The sequence below is a fragment of the Mirounga angustirostris genome, unplaced genomic scaffold (assembly GCF_029215605.1).
Source record: "Mirounga angustirostris isolate CCGP_5_RB_7025 unplaced genomic scaffold, mMirAng1.0.hap1 SCAF_11, whole genome shotgun sequence".
NCBI lineage: Eukaryota > Metazoa > Chordata > Mammalia > Carnivora > Phocidae > Mirounga > Mirounga angustirostris.
In genome coordinates this window covers 39,213,623-39,232,012 of record NW_026991719.1, presented here as the reverse complement: position 1 = coordinate 39,232,012, position 18,390 = coordinate 39,213,623, and positions in this window count along the sequence as shown.

Sequence of the window (18,390 nt, the reverse complement as noted above, 5' to 3'; positions counted from 1 at the left end):
AACCCCCTGGCTGAATACAGACAGGCGCATCAGGTGACCCACCTAAAGACATCCATAGGCCCTAACTAACCAATGGGCTACATACAACTGGGCACAGTTACCAAAAAAGGGAAAATGCCATTCATCACCTACCTCATCATCTTCCCCCTTTGAAAACAGCCCCTACCCACTGCCTCATGGCTGACAGTCTCTCCTCTGCTGTCCTGCCCGTCCCTCCCTTGTGGTGTATTCGGTAAATTTCTATCTCCTTTGTTGTGCCTCAGGTGAATTCTTTCTACCGCCCACGCCACTGGCTTTCACCCCTTCATCGCCCCACATTTGGGGACCCTCTTCTGATCAGGATGGACACCTCATTTAGACACCACAAACATGACTCTCGGAGCTCTGACCAAGGCAATAATATGTAAAACAGAAATAAGAGCTATAATTACTGGAAAGGAAGACACCAGTTTATCACCATATGAAGGGCTACCTGGAAACCCTAAGAAAATCAATTAAAAAATACTGGCCAAACTAACCCACAAATTATGCAGGGAAGGTCATCACAAAATATCTAGTTATCAATTTGGTAATAGAACTGGAGCATCCCAACATAATAATTGTTAAAACTTAAAATAACCAGGAATGAACTTAACATAAATCTAAGAAATTCCGTGAAAAATTCCCAAACACCATTGAGATAACGATAACATCGTTGAGAAGAACATACCATTTTCCTAGATGACGATACCTCTATAGTATATAGATGTCAATTCTTTCCCAATTAATTTAAAGGTCAAACAAAATTCCAGTTAAAGTCCCAATGGGATTTGGTTTTGAATTTTTCAAAAAGATTTTTAAAGAACATCTAACATAATAGCAGGGAAAAGATGAAAAAACTAGAGGGAAAATTTTTTTAAGCCTAAAAAACACAAAGAAAAGTAATGATGTATTAACCGTTTCAGCTTTAAAGCATCATAAAAGTATAACAATTAGAACACCGTGATACTGATGCAAGTGTAGACACATTCACCACCAAAAATAAATAACTAATCCGGAAACTTCCTAGTATAAGATCCATAATGAAGGGCCAGTCAATGAGGAAGGAGCTATTTATTGAAGAATCTGACAAATGATCTCATTATTTTGAAATAATAACAAGATTTGTTGCCACTTATTGAATACTTACAGCATGTTAGATAGACACTGTGATGAGTATTTCAGATACATTTCTGACTTCACCATCAAAAAAACCTTATCAAATAGATATTACTAGTCTTATTTTAAAGTCAATGAAATGGGTACAGGATGGTTATCAAACTAAATTATACCTTTGGTTAACAGTCAAGCAAAATTTCAAATCCAGGTTGGCCTGACTACAATGCAAAGCCAAATAAATTTCATATGTTTGGAAGAGTTTTATTTCTTTTAAAATGATAGAAGCATTTGCATTTCCAGGAAAATGGAGTAGACACATTTTTCCCTATTCCCCTGCTAAGTATAACCATAAACCCTGGACATTATTCATATACATATATATTCATATATATATATATATATAATTTTTTTAGAGACTGGAAGTTACAGACAAGACAAACCATCTAGTTACCTTGGGACACAAGGAACAACGCAATGGTGAATTCCCTTAGTTTTCTTTTTGCCTTATATATCCCAGCCTTGATACTGGACAGGCTTACAACACAGAAATGTCAATAGAAGCAGACCAAAAAAAAAAAAAAAAAAAAGCCTGCATTCTCTACCCAAAGAACTAGGAAAGGAACAACCGAGCAGGACAGAAAACTTTTAGAGGATTACAGATCTACTCCAGGCAAATACTACAGAAAAAAACTGCAGCTCCAGCCCCACCCCCACCAGTAAAAAAAACCTAGTGGAGAGTCCAGACCTCCACCCCCACTAGACTATAAGGAAGCACCCCAATTCCTATGGCAGGTAGTGTCAGAGGAAGCCCAATGGAGGGTCAAAGCTTTCACCACCACTTGAGCAGAATGTTGGTAGAAAATCTGGATGTTAAATTTGCCACTGGTGAGGACTAAGAAAGAAATGAGGAAAATGTGACAGGACACTGGAGAAAAGATGATCTTTGTTACATGGTAGCAGGAAACTTAGCTGAATGGTGTCCAACAGTTGTGTGGCAAGTAGAACTTGTAAGTGATATTACAAGAACTTTTAAGTGATAGCAGAACTTGAACATTTAGCTGAGATTTCCAAACAAAATATTGAAGGTGTAGCCTGGTTTCTTCTTTTGTTTACAGTAAAATGTAAGAGGAAAAAACTCCTAAGCCAAAAGGAATCAGCACTTGATGATTTGGGAAATTCTCAGCCTATTTGGATTGCAAAGGATGTTAAAATTAGGAGATTTGCTGTCAGGAAGGCATGCTCTGGAGAGAAGGCCAAAGGTGTGGCTGGACAGCATTTTGCTAGCCCTAGTTACTTAAGAGGTTGGGTGTGTAACTCAAGGATCCCCTCAACTACCTCAGCAGAAGCCAGGATAGAGATGGAATGACCCAGGAAATATCTGTGGATAACCTTCTTGTCTAATGGTGCAAATCCCTGTGATGTGCCCAGGAGACTCACAAACTTTTTGAGAATGTGACCGCAGCAGAAACACTACCAGGTTGGACAGAATGAGGTAGACAGGACAAAATGAAGGAAGGCCATTGGACTCTCAAAACTCTACTACTTAGCTGCAAAATGTACTATCCTTCAAGAAACAATGAAGAACAACTTCAAAGACAGACCCCTAAGTCCAGAGGGCAGAGCTTTGGGCCCAGACATCAGACCTACAAGTATAGAGAGACAAGAGCCACAGACCCAGGGGACAATGCCTCAAACCACTGAGGATTATTCCCAGCCCTTCAAGCTTAATGAAATTTGTGCTGGTTGATTTTGAAATTCCTTGGGACCAGTGACCTCTTTCTTCTTTCCATCTCTCGTCTTAGAATAGGACTATCTATAACTGTTGTACTATGCCTGACCCTCCACTGTATTTGGGGATCAGACAATTTGTTCTTTAGTTATACAGGTCCACAGATGGAGAGGAATTTTGCTCCAGGATGAATCATAGCCAGACTCTCATCCATACCTGATTTAGATTATTTAGATAATGAGATTTGGGTCTTTTGAGCTGATGATATTTATATAAGATTTTTTATTTCAAGTTAATGCTATATAATAGCTTGAGGCTTTAAGGAATGTTGGTATAGGGTGAATGTATTTTGCACATGGGATGGATACGAACCTTTAAAGGGTAGAGGGCAGACTGTAGTGGGTTGAATGGTGGCTCCCAAAGATCTTATAAATATTAATCCCCAGAACTTATAAATGTTACCTTATATAAAACAAAGACTTTGCAAATGTGATTAAGAATCCTGAGATGGGGAGATTATCCTAGATTATCTGGATGGGCCTAAATGCAATCACATGTATCCTTATAAAAGGGAGGCAAAGAGAGATTTAATAAGACACACAGAAAAGAAGGTGATGTGATGATGGAACAGAGAGAGATCTGAAGATGCTGGCTTTAGAGATTGGGGTTATATGGCCACAAGCCAAGGAATACCTACAGGCACCAGAAAAGAGAAGATTCTCCCCTAGGGCATCCAGAGAGAGCACAGCCTTGCCAACATCTTGATTTCAGTTCACTGAAACTGATCTCACACTTCTGGCCTTCCGAACTGAGGGAGAATAGATTTCTGGTGTTCTAAGCAACCAAGTTTGTGATAATTTTTCACAAATTTCCCAAGAAACTAATACACGCAGTGAGAATGTCTGTTCTTATTACTCTTATTCAACATAGTGCTGGAAATCCAAACCAGCCCAATAAGGCAAGGAAAGTTAATAAAAGGCATAGAGATTGGAAAGGAAGAAATAAAGCTCCCTATTTGCAGATGACATGATAATCTACATAGAAAATAATAAGGAATCTACAAAAAATCTCTTAGAATAAGTCAGTTCAGCAAGGTCACAGGATACATGATCAACATACCAAACTCAATTGTATTTCCATATGCTAGCAATGAACACATAGACACAAAATTTAAAACACAACACCATTTACAATTGACAAAAAAAATAAATAAATAGGTACAGAACTTAGATGCTGAAAACTACAAAATTTATTTAAATCAAAGATCTAAATAAATGGAGACACGCACTGTGTTTGTGAATTGGAAGACTCAGTATAGTAAAGAGGTCAATTCTCCCCAAATTGGTATGCAAGTTTAAAACAATTTCCATCAAAAACCCAACAAGATTTTTTGTAGATATTGACAAGAATGGTCTAAAATTTATATGGAGGGGCGCCTGGGTGGCTCAGTTGGTTAAGGGTCTGCCTCTGGCTCGGGTCATGATCTCAGGGTCCTGGGATCGAGCCCCATATCTGGCTCCCTGCTCAGTGGGGAGTCTGCTTCTCCCTCTGCTTCTCCCCCTTGCTCTCTCGCTCTCAAATAAATAAATAAAATCTTAAAAAAATAAAATTTATATGGAAATACAAAAGATCTAGAATGACTAAAGCGACTTTGAAAAGGAAGAATAAAATGGGAGCAATCACTCTAGCCAACTGCAAGACATTATAAAGCTACAGTAGTCAAGACTATGTGGTAGTGGCAGAGGGATAGACACATAGATCAATAGAACAAAAGAAAATCTAGCCACATACAAGTAGAGGGATCTCGTGCACCCTTCACTCGGTTTTATCTGGGTGACAAAAAACTCATATCTAGAACAGATAAAGAACTCTCAAAACTCAACAGTTTAAAAAAGTGTATTTAAAAGGGGATGAAGACATGAAGCGACATTTCATCAAAGAGGATATATAGATGTCAAATAGGCACATGGAATGATGTTCAATCACTAGCCTTTCAGGAAATGCAAATTCAGACCATTATGAGATATCACTGCAAACCTATTAGATACCTAAAATAAAAATAGTGAAATGCCAAATGCTGGCAAAGATGTAGAGAAACTGTATGTCTCACACATTGCTGATAAGAATATAAAATGGCACAGCCACTCTGGAAAACAGTTTGGAAGTTTCTTTAAAAAAAAAAAAAAGGAAGAAAAAAACACAATTACCATGTAGTCCAGCAATTGCACTCTTGGACATTTATCCCAGAGAAATGGAAATTTATAGTCACACAAAAACCTGCACACAAATGTCTATAGCAGTTTTACTACTAATAAACAAAAACTGGAAACAACCCAAATATCCTTCAAAGGTGACTGGTTAAACAGTGGTGCATTCATATCATGGAGTACTACTCAGTAATGAAAAGGAACAAATTATTGATACATACAACAACTTGGATGGACTCCAGAGCATTATGCTAAGTAAAAAAAGCCAATCTCAAGAGGTCTCATACTGTATGGTGCCATTTATATAACATTCTCAAAATGACAAAATTATGGAGAAACAGATTAGTGGTTGCCAGGAGTTAGGGACGGAGATATAACTATAACTGTAGCAGGAGGGAAAGCTTTGTGGTGATGGAATAGTTCTGTATATTGATTACAGTGGTGATTACACGTGATAAAATTACATTATTATTACATATATTGATTACAGTGGTGATTACACGTGATAAAATTACAGATCCATACACACATACATTGTACCAATGCCAATTTCCTGGTTTCGTATTGTACTATAGTTATGTAAAATGTAACTACTGGAGGAAACTGGGTGAAGGGGGCACAAGATCTCCCTAAGCTATCTTTGCAATTTTTTGTGAATCAAGAATTAATTCAAAACAAAAAGATTCTAAAAAAGGAAAAAGCATAGAAACCAATGAACAAGCAATGTGATATTCCATACAATGGAATACTACTCAGTGATAAAATGAAATAAACCAGTATGCACAACAACATGTATGAATCTCAGAAACATTAGGCTGGATGAAATAAACTTTATGCAAAGACTATTTCTTGCTTGATTCTATGTAAATGAATTTCTAGAACAAGAAAAACTAATTTATGGTGAAAAAAATCAGAACAGTGGTATTTGCAGATGGAGATCCACTGGAAAGGGACATGAAGAAGGTTTCTAGAGTTATAATAATAATATTTTGTATCTTGATAAGGGTTTGGGTTACACAGGTGTATAAAGCCAGAATTCAATAAATGATACTGAGATAATCTGTGATTCTTATATAAAGAGAAAAATAGATCCCAACACAAATATTAATTCTTGATGGATTAAATACCTAAATAAACCTTTTAACTTTTAGAAGATAATACAGGAGAATATATTTATAAATCTGGGGCAAGCAAGAAGTTCTAGATAATGACATAAAAAAGAGAAACAAGAAAGAAAAAACTTATGAAGTTTACAAAGTCACCATAAACACGGTGAAATATAAGCCACGGTTTGGTAGAAGTTATTTGTAGCACACATATCTAACAAAGGATTAGTATCCAGAATACAGTTGACCCTTGAACAACATGGGGGTTGGGGCACCAGCCCCCATACAGTTGAAGATCTGCGTTTAACTTTTGACTCCCCCAAACTTAATGACTCATAGCCTACCGCCTTCCTGATAACATAAGCAGTCAATTAACACATTTTGTATGTTCTATGTATTATATACTGTACTCTCACAGTAAGTAAGCTAGAGAAAAGGCAATGTGTTTAAGAAAATCATCAAGAAGAGAAAATACATTTACTGTATTGTACTGTATTTATGGGGAAAAAACCCCTGCATATAAATGGACCCACATAGTTCAAGCCCATATTGTTCGAGGGATAACTGTATATGTAAAGAACTCCTAAATCATCCAACAGTCAAATAGAAAAATGGGCAGAGGATATAAATAGATCATTCAAAGAGGAAGAAGCTGATATGGCTAACAAACATATGAGAAGATTCTTCAAGACAATAGGATTGAGGACGATAAAAGTTATAAAGAGGGAGACAGCATTTCATCATACCCATCAGGTTGGAAAAAAGAAATAATGTCTGATAACATCAAGGGTTGTGAGGGATGTAGGGGAAGGAGAACACAATCTTGTGCTGCCAGTTAAAACAAGATGCTTATACCTCGTGACCTGACAATTTGCCTTCCAGGTGTCTACCCTAGAGAAACTCAGGTACACAAAAAGACAGAAATGAGAATGTTCTTTGCAGCAGTGCTTGAAGTAGCAAGAAATGAAAACCATCTGTTAGCAGCATTTGACACCATCCATCATTCCCTCTTTCTAGAAATCTCTCTCATTTGACTTCCCAATGGCCCATCTCTTGGTTTTCCTATTTTCTCACTAGCTGCTCCTTTTCATTGTTGGATCCTCCTCCTCTTCCTGACCTCTACAGTCTGGAGTGTCCTAAGGGTTATTCTACACCTGTCCCCTAGTTGATTTATGGATAATTTTGGCTTTGTAAAAAAGATGTATTTATTTATTTATTTATTTATTTATTTGAGGGGAGCAGGGGCAAGAGGGAGAGAGAGCCTTAAGCGGACTCCGCACTAAGCATGGAGCCCAACGCGGGGCTCCAACTCACGACCCCAAGATTGGGACCTGAGCCAAAACCAAGAGTCAGATGCTTAACTGACTGAGCCACACAGGGGCCCCGAGAACTTTGGCTTTTAAACACAATCCCCAATCACCAGTCTGGACCTCTCCCCTGACTTTGACTTGGATATCTCACTGCCAATACAACCTCACCAATTAGCTATCAGATTGACAGTGCAACACGTTAACATATCTAGAACCGAAGTCATAATTTCCCTTCAACCTCCAATCCTCTCCAGGGCTTTCCCATCTTAGTAAATGACATCCCCATTCACCCAGCTGCTCAGGATAAAACCCTGGGGTCCAACTTGAGTCCTCTTTGTTGCGCACATCCTTGATATCTTTCTTTCCTTCACATTCCCCATTGAGTCCTGATCCAAACCATAATCGCCTCTTATCTGGACTGCTGTGACTACTTCTTGTCCCCTAATTTCTCCTCTAGCTCTCCTACAGTCTGCCTTCCCCTGGCAAGCAGAGTGAGCTCAGAAACATGTAGGCTCTCTGTGGCCAGAGAGGGCCTATGACTTCCCACATCTGGTACAAAATCCAGACTCCACTGACCACTGTTAACTCTCTGAGTTCAGCTCCTATGTAACCCCCCACCCAGGGTCACAGTGTTCCAGCCACACTGGCTTTCTTGCCATTCCTTGAATACACTAAGATTTTTCCTACCTTAGGGACTTTGCATTTGATGTTCCATCTGCCATGGATATGGGTGATTGACTCCATAGTACCCTGCTGGATGACGTAGAAGAATTCCCATAAGCTTCTACAGACTGTGCGATCTCAATAGAGAAAGGGTTTGGAGTGACAAGAGCCCTCTATAATGTTCTGAATCTTGCATCTAGAACACTCATCTTTGACTTAAAGTGTCCTTCAGCAGATGCATGTCCTAGAGAACTCACGGTAAGGGCAGGGAATGAGTCCAAAGTCAAGATCAAACCACAGGCATGACCTCTGTACAGGGGATGGAAATTCACACAGCATAGCATTAAAGAAGTTTTTTTCATTTTTTTTCAAATTTTTATTTAAATTCAAGTTAGTTAACATACAGTGTAATATTAGTTTCAGGCGTAGAATTTAGTGATTCATCACTTATATACAACACCCAGTGCTCATCCCAAGTGCCCTCCTTAATACCCATCACCCGTCTAGACCTTCCCCCACCCACCTCCCCCCCAGTATCCCTCAGTTTGTTCCCTATAGTTAAGAGTCTGTTTTCTGGTTTGCCTCTCATTTTCCCCCCTATGTTCATCTGTTTTGTTTCTTAAATTCCACATATAAGTGAAATCATATGGTATTTGTCTTTACTGGACTGACTTATTTCGCTTTGCATAATACACTGTAACTCTATCCATGTCTTTGCAAATGGCAAGATTCATTCTTTTTCATGGCTGAGCAATATTCCATTGTATGTATATACCAAGTCTTCTTTATCCATTCATCAGCTGATGGACATTTGGGCTCTTTCCATAATTTAACTATTGTTGATAATGCTCCTATAAATATCGGGGTGCATGTACCCATTCAAATCTGTATTTTTGTATCCTTTGGGTAAATACCTAGTAGTACAATTGCTGGGTCATAGGGTAGTTCTATTTTTAACTTTTTGAGGAACCTCCATACTGTTTTCCAGAGTGGCTGCACCAGTTTGCATTCCCACCAGTAGTGTAAGAGGGTTCCCCTTTCTCTGCATACTCGCCAACACCTGTTGTTTCCTGTGTTGTTAATTTTAGTCATTCTGACAGGTGTGAGGTGATACTTCATTGTAGTTTTGATTTCTATTTCCCTGATGATCAATGATGTTGAGCATCTTTTCATGTGTCTGTTGGCCATCTGGATATCTTCTTCAGAAAAATGTCTATTCATCGAACCATGAGAGACGATGGACTCTGAAAAACAAACAGGGTTCTAGAGGGGAGGGGGGTGGGAGAATGGGTTAGCCTGGTGGTGGGTATTGAGGAGGGCACATTCTGCATGGAGCACTGGGTGTTATGCACAAACAATGAATCATGGAACACTTCATCTAAAATTAATGATGTAATGTATGGGGATTAACATAAGAGTAAAAAGAATTAAAAAAAAAAGAAAAATATTTATTCATGTCTTCTGCCCATTTTTAATTGGATTATTCATTTTTTGGGTGTTGAGTTTTATAAGTCCTTTATATATTTTAGATACTAACCCTTTATCAGATACGTCATTTGCAAATATCTTCTCCCATTCTGTAGGTTGCCTTTTAGTTTTGTTGATTGTTTCCTTTCCTGTGCAGAAGGCTTTTATCTTGATGACATCCCAATAGTTCATTTCTGCTTTCGTTTCCCTTGCCTCCAGAGACATGTCTAGTAAGAAGTTGCGGTGGTGGCCGATATCAAGGAGGTTACTGCCTGCATTCTCCTCTAGGATTTTGATGGATTCCTGTCTCACGTTTGGGTCTTTCATCCATTTTGAATTTATTTTTGTGTATGGTGTAAGAAAGTGGTCCAATTTCATTCTTTTGCATGTTACTGTCCAGTTTTCCCAACACCATTTGTTGAAGAGACTGTCTTTTTTCCATTGGATGTTTTTTCCTGCTTTGTTGAAGATTACCTGACCATATAGTTGTGGGTTTATTTCTAGGTTCTCTGTTCTGTTCCATTGATCTATGTGTCTGTTTTTGTGCCAGTACCATCCTGTCTTGTTCACTACAGCTTTGTAATATAACTTGAAGTCCAGAATTGTGATGCCTCTAGCTTTGCTTTTCTTTTTCAAGATTGCTTTGGCTATTTGGGATCTTTTCTGGTTCCATACAAATTTTAGGATTGTTTGCTCTAGCTCTGTGAAAAAATGTTCATGGTATTTTAATAAGGATTGTATTAAATGTGCAGAATTGCTTTGGGTAATATAGACATTTTAACAATATTTGTTCTTTTAATGCCTGAGCATGGAATGTTCTTCCATTTCTTTGCGTCATCTTCAATTTCCTTCATTAGTGTTTTTATGTTTTCAGAGTACAGATGTCTTGGTACTCTGTGGTTAGGCCTATTCCTAGATATCTTATGGGTTTTGGTGCAATTGTAAATGGGGTCAATTCCTTGCTTTCTCTTTCTGAAGAAGCTTTTCTTTCAGAAGGGTGGACCTGGCCAGGAATTGGATTATGTCCCTGGGGGTACAAGGCCAAGAATCAGGATGTCTTCTATTTAAAGGGTGTATCAGTTTGCTGGGGCTACCATAACAAAGTACTACAGACTGGCTAGCTTAAAGAGCAGAAATTTATTTTCACACAGTTCTGGAGGCTGGAAGTCCAAGATCAAGGTGTTGGCAGGATTGTTTCTTCTGTTTTCAGAGGCCTCTCCACTTGGCTTGTAGATAAGCATTTTCTCCTTGTGTTTTCGCATGTCTTCATTCCTCTGTGTTTGTGTCCTAATCTCCTCTTTATAACAACACCAGGCATATTGGATTAAGGCCCACCCTACTGACCTCATTTAACCTTAATTACCTCTTCAAAGGTCCTGTATATACATATAGTCACAGTTTCAGGTACTGAGGGTTAGGACTTGAACATATAAATTTTGGGGAACCCAATTCAGGCAAAGGGCTTAACATATTTCCCTTTGGGCCACAGAGAATCTGAAATATTCCAATTCTTATTGTTCCTCTTTACCCCTGGGCCTTCAGAAAAGTCTGATCAACATTGCTTGATAGTACTGAGAAAGGCAAAAGAAAGTGTGATCTTCCCCACATTCCTGTTTTTGCTGACACCAGGAGGTAGGGAAATGATAAAGGAGACCATGTCCAGGAGCTCCTGCTAGAGGCCAGCATAATAGGGGATGGGGAAACTCGCTTGGAGGAGCTGGAAGCCATGAGCAAGGGCAGGAGCCCCGGAGCAGCATGGCTGTGTAAACTCAGCCATTTGAACCCCAGCCCCCCTCCCCACTATGTGCCAGAGCAAGGAGACCAGAAAGGAAGGGGGTCACATAATCCAGATTCATTTATTCTTTCAAAATTATTTATTGAACACCTATCAGTGTGTGTTCAATATCCATTCATCTGTCGATGGACATATAGGCTCTTACCATAGTTTGGCTACTGTGGAAATTGCTGTTATAAACATTGGGGTGCATGACAGTGTAGTAGTTCCAGGATATTTAAAGAACAAAACAGACAAGATCCCTGCCTCGCTTAACTGTGTTGAAGAAGAGGGACGATGATGAAATAAATATCATTGTAGGTAGTGAAAGAACAATGTAGAGAAAACAAACTTATGTAAGGGAATAAAGAGTGAAGAAGGGGTGATATTTAAGACACAGTGACGAGAGGAAGTCTCTCTGAGGGGGTCAGAGAGAGATCTGAATGGGAGAGATCTGAATGAAGGTAACAGAACAAGCCACATAGGGCTCATAGGGAAGCATCCTCACATAGGGAGAGAGAGACAGGAAGACAGAGAAAGATTTCCAAAAGATCTATATTTGTACCTCAATGAGATACCACCTCACACCAGTCAGAATGGTTAAAATTAACAAGTCAGGAAATGACAGATGTTGGCGAGGATGCGGAGAAAGGGGAACCCTCCTACACTGTTGGTGGGAATGCAAGCTGGTGCGGCCACTCTGGAAAACAGTATGGAGGTTCCTCAAAAAGTTGAAAATGGAGCTACCCTGCGACCCAGCAATTGCACTACAGGGTATTTACCCCAAAGATACAAATGTAGTGATCCGAAGGGGTACCTGCACCCCAATGTTTACAGCAGCAATGTCCACAATAGCCAAACTATGGAAAGAGCCAAGATGTCCATCGACAGATGAATGGATAAAGAAGAGGTGGTACATATATACAATGGAATATTATGCAGCCATCAAAGAAATGAAATCTTGCCATTTGCAACGACGTGGATGGAACTAAAGGGTATTATGCTAAGCAAAATAAGTCAATCAGAGAAAGATAAGTATCATATGATCTCACTGATATGAGGATTTTGAGAAACAAGACAGAGGATCATAGGGGAAGGGAGGGAAAAATGAAACAAGACGAAACCAGAGAGGGAGACAAACCATAAGAGACTCTTAATCTCAGGAAACAAACTGAGGTTTGCTGGAGGGGAGGGGGGTGGGAGGGATGGGTTGGGTGATGGACAGTGGGGAGGGTATGTGCTATGGTGAGCACTGTGAATTGTGTAAGACTGATGAATCACAGACCTGTACCCCTGAAACAAATAATACATTATATGTTAATTTAAAATTTTTAAAAAAAGATCTATATTTGTTCTCAGAGTATATCGACTAGATTTTGTGTCAGACACGGAGATGTGCTCCTAGACCCCCTTCAAGGAAGAACTTGCTGTCCACTTCTGAAAAGTGCGGTTAACTTACAGCTTCCACCAGTTTCCTTCATCAGGGTTCATCTTGGCTTTCAAGCTGCGGTCATACATTTCTCAGGGTATGACGGTCATTGCTCCCAGTTGAAGACTAAGGAGGTGGTAGCTGAAGGCACATTCTTCTTGGGCTGCCCCCAGCAACTGACTGCGCCAGGCGGTGGTAACAAGCCTTGCCATCTCCACCCAATGCAAGCCTCCCGGAGCTGGCAATCTTTGCCCCCAGAGCTCTCCACTGGGCTGAGAGAGGTCTTGTCACAGTTTGATGGTGTCCCGTGCCCAGTTCGGCTTCCTCCTCTCCCTTGCACAGGAGCTACTCCCCAGGGCAACATCTGCCCTCCTGACTCTGTCTCAGCATCTGCTTCTCAGGGACAGCAAACTGTGACCACTTTAAAGTAGAAAATGTGTCCCTAAATTCAAAGTAATCTCTGAGAGCAAGATGTTGACTGGAAATTTCATCCAAGACCATAAGGTGAGAGATACCACCCTCAAAGCCTGTTGTGAGAACTTGTCAAATCACTATGTTGTACACTTGAAACTAATGTAACATTGTGTACCAACTATACCTCAATAAAAAAAAAAAGCAAGTTGTGGGATTTCGAAATAGGTTCTGAAAACCAATTCAGTGATTCACCTTCACCGAGGGCACGGGAAAGTTGAGTTGTTGGAGATTAAGAGAAGAAGGATTTTAGACAGATTTTTAGTTTTTCTAGAGATAACTGTGTTCTCAGTACTTCCCCGGAAGAAGCCGGGGGTGACTGTTCTTCACCTCAAGCCTATGAAAGGTTTCAACAGGACCATGTAGAGTGTTTGAAATGTGTCCGTGGAACTTGGGGGAGACACAATGGCCTGGTGTCCAATTCATGACAAAAAAGCTCTCACAGGAGAGACATGTGGTAGCTGGGAAAAATTTGCTGTGTTGGGGGTAGCCCACACTCCCAGAGTTTGTGGACGCACATTGGAGATACAGCTGATCTGGAACTATTTAAATCTTGCCCAAGAGAACCCCCAAGAGGGGCAATAAAACCTTCGCAGGGAGAATCTGACATCACTGGGTTGTGGAGTAGAAGGGAAAGCAGAGACAGGAAAATGTGTTACTCACTTATGGAAAGTACTGTTAAATGTCTTCATGGGGGCCTCTGAAGGGCCCACCCCTCACCGCAGCCCAGAGAAGGAGTCAGATGTGAAAACTCACCAGCCAAGTTTGGAAGACCTTAGTTAAAAGTTCCAGTGATTTCGAGAGGGGCCAGCCTGGAGGGATTTTTACTTGCTTTTTCCTATTTGCTGCCATCCCCCCACCCCACTCTAGGTGGTATGCTTTTTATTAGGATCTCACCAACACAGGCCATGTGTATTTAATGCACTTATTAAAATAAAACCACATTTTCAAATGATGACTGGAGGTTGCCTAGGATTCATCCTGTCTCATAAATACCTAGAAGGCAGGTAGAGGAGGTAAAGGGACAGAAAACACAGACCCTCTCCAGATGCCATCGACATCACTGCTTTCCATCCTCCCAAACCCAAGGCCTCATTGGTGGGGTCGGCCAATCTCTGGACAAGTGTAACTCCGAAAAATTGTTATGCCTCGATTAAACTTACCTGCATGTTTTATCACAGCTGGGGGTTTGAAGAAGGGTGAAAAGCATCTCATTTCTTCTCAAAGACACATATTCCCCTCTCTCTGACCACAGCTGCTTTGGGAAATACTTCAAAAGCCTATTCATTCTTGGCTCGGAAGGCAGCACCCTTTCCAGACAACCACTTAGTTCTCCTTCTCCATCCCTCAATGCTTTAACAAGCTAAGGATGTCTGAACTTGGCCTTATTACCAACGGGATCTGATGGTTTACATCAAGCTACAGCTGCCTTATGAAATGCCACATCTCTCTCTGTCATGTTGTGGAATATTTTTGCCAAGTTTATGGTCCATGACTAATGGAAGGGCCACAGGGTACAAAATTCTTTGCAATGACAAACTGTAGTTGGGCCAAACCTACAGGTGATAATAAGCCATGTTGGGAGCACGTACATGTAACCCTTAGCCAGGGGATCCCCACATAGTTTGTGTATCTGGTAGTTCAGGCCTATGAGAGCTGGCTGAGGCAGCCTACCTCACTCCAACTCTTTCTCTTCCAACAAAGAGTCAAGGCACAGAACCCAGCTTTGCTCCTCCACAGCGAGAGCTGCCTCTTTTGACTGTGTCACAAGAAAGGAAAGGAAACAGCAGTTTGAAAATATTTGGGGAATGAGAAGATTTCTGGGGAAAAAAAAAAGTACCAAGGGCCTATCTGAGCCTGACAGTCTGCTGCTAAGGATCACATTGCCACCAACCTTAGCAACTTTGCAAGGAGTTGGCTGTTGGCACTCCTCTCTTTGCCAAGCAAAGGGCCTTGCAAATAGATGACACTGATTGATCTAATGCAGACCACTGAAGGCTTTTCCAACAGAAGACAGTTAGGAAACACAATTTAAAAGAAACCGGAAGGATTGTCCCCATTCCCAGGCTCTCAGGGGCCGTTGACATTTGTTTCACTGGTTGGAACATAACCTCTGTGGCTCATCTGATTTCACACTTTGCCTGGTGCAGGTCATCTGGTTTTGATCACAAGACAAGCGGAGTAAGCAGCTATAGCTGGACTGACACAAACCCTCAACCACTCCTGGAAAACTAAGCAAAATCATACTCTATGACATCAGTAATTACCATGTCCCACTGGGAAAGAAAATGGAGCCCAGGCTTCAATTCCCCCATTCAGAGCTTTTCTTATTACAAGATGAATCAGGCAACCTAAGAGGTTCACAGGAAGACTGGGTAGGCAGAGACCATATCAGCATTTCCAAGGGGAGTGTGGGTGAGGAACACTAGCCTGTGAAAGTTTCTGCTCAAAGTGTCCCTTGTTCAAAAAATTGTAGGAAACAATGGAACAGAAATGAGAGCACCACAAATAAACCCACCTATATATTGTCAATTAATTTACAACAAAAGAGCCAAGAATATACAATAGGGAAAAAACAGTCTCTTCAATAAATGGTGCTGGGACTGCTGGACAGGCACATGCAAAAGAATGGAACTGGACCACTCTCTTACATCAGGCACAAAAACAAACTCAAATTGGATTAAAGACTTAAATGTAAGACCTGAAACCATAAAACTCCTAGAAGAAAACATAAATGGTAAGCCCTGTGACATAGGTCTTGGAGATGATATTTTTTAATCTGACACCAAAAGCAAAAATAAACAAATGGGACTATATCACACTAAACAGCTTCTGCACAGAAAAAAAAAAAAAAAAACAGAATGAAAAGGCAACCTACTGACTGGGAGAAGAGAATTGCAAATCATACATCTGATAAAGGGCCAATATCCAAAATATGTAAAGAACTCATACAATTCAATTAAAAATGGGCAGAGGATCTGAATAGACATTTTTCCAAAGAAGACATCTTGATGGCCAACAGGTACATGAAAGGATGCTCAACATCATTAATCATCAGGGAAATGCAAATCAAAACCCCAACAAGACACCACCTCACACCTGTCAGAATGACTGTATCAAAAAGACAAGAAATAACAAGTGTTGGCAAGAATGTGGAGAAAAGGGAACCCTTGTGCACTGTTGGTGGGGACGTAAATTGGTGCAGTCAATAAGAAAAACAGTATGGAGATTCCTCAAAAAATTAAAAATAGAACTACCATATGATTCAGCAATTCCACTTCTGGGCATTTATCTGAAGAAAACAAAAACACTAATGTGAAATGGTATCTGCACCCTCATGTTCATTGCAGCATTATTTACAATAGCCAAGATATGGAAACAACCCAAGTGTCTGTCCATTGATGGATGAATGGATTAAGAAATTGTGATATATATATATAATCACAATATCTATATCTATATCTATCTCCATATCTATCTATCTATCTATATGAATATTATTCAGCCACAATAAAGAATGAGATCTTGCCAGTGGCAACAACATGCATGGACCTCAAGGGCATTATGGTAAGTGAAATAAGTCAGACAAAGAAAGACAAATACTGTGTGATCGTTCTTACATATGGAATCTTAAAAAATGAACAAACAAAACAATACGAAACCAAGCTAATAGGTACAAAGAACAGATAGGTGGTTGCAAGGGGTAGAGGTGGGGAGTGGGAGAAATGGATAAACTGGGGTTTTTTTCGTTTAAATAAACTAAAAATTTTTGAAACTTTTTAAATTGTAGGAAACACTTCATACTATTTTCTTCTCTTGGAATTTCATAGAACGGTTTGACATCTCAAGAGCTCTAAAAAGCCTTGCAGTTAAACACAATGGAAATAAAAACCACCCTTATGCAACCATAAAAGCCTTCATTCTGTTTTTTAAAATTTTTTTATGTGAGTATAGGTGACACACAATGCTACATTCATTTCAGGTGTACGACATCGCGGTTCAACATGGTGACAGATGCTACACTTGTAAAATCTATGAGCATTCTTGCCGATTTGTTTTTCCAAAAAACACACTTCAAGAAACACTGAACCACATCCATATGTATCTTCCTACTCAACAGTGCAATTCTTGATACTCATCAACTCACCTCTTCTGGCCTCAGTTAAAATGGCATAAGAGATTAAACTAGTCTAGATCATTGCTAAGGTTGCTTCCAGCTCCATAGTTCTGTGATTCCTTCCGCTTTATTGACTAGTCTTGGTCTTTAGCCTGACACTGGAGCATTAAAACCTTTCCTGCAGCAATTCCTTAGGTGCCTACCGTGGTACACCCTGCTGCCTTCTCACCTTGCAGACACTATGGACGTCCAGCCCGTCCACCCTTGGCACCTCCTTCATTCCCATACTTGCTATTTAACTGATGGCTTCCAACTTCAAACACTGCAGTGCTTTGCATGAGGCCTTCCTTTGATGATCACAGTTCACTCAACCTGTGTGGGGCAGGCTAGAAGTACCACGGAGCTCATATTTCCCAGAGCAGCCCTCCATCAATTGCTGATAAGAGTATGCCATATGTGCCCTGTGTCTGGAAATACCCCCAGCCCCTTGCCCTTCAGCTGGAATAACTTTGAAGTGTGTGCAGTCCACTGTCTTTCAGAATTCCCCAGTGGATTGAACCTCAGTTGTCCACAGTAGTAGCTGGCTTGATAAGGTACTCTTTATTGACTTCTTTCATCTCCCTATTTTTCCTGCTCCTTCCTCCCCCATCAGAATTTCGTGGGATCACCTCCCAAATACTCTACTTGCACTCAAATCCTTGTTTCAGAGTTTGTTTCTGGGGAAGCCAAACCAGACTAGTTTCTGGGGAAGCCAAACCAGACTAGTTTCTGGGGAACCCAAACCAGACTAGTTCAAAGACACTAGTCAGCATTTATTGGCACCACGTTCTTCCTTCTCAATCACACCTTGCTTTTGTTTACTGTCTACCCTGCAAGAAAATGTATTCCTAGACACAGCTCTAAAAATAGAGCCAAGCCAATCATGGTAATCTCGGTCCTCTTCCCAGTGATGAGGTAGGATTTGATCCAATTCTAGCCAA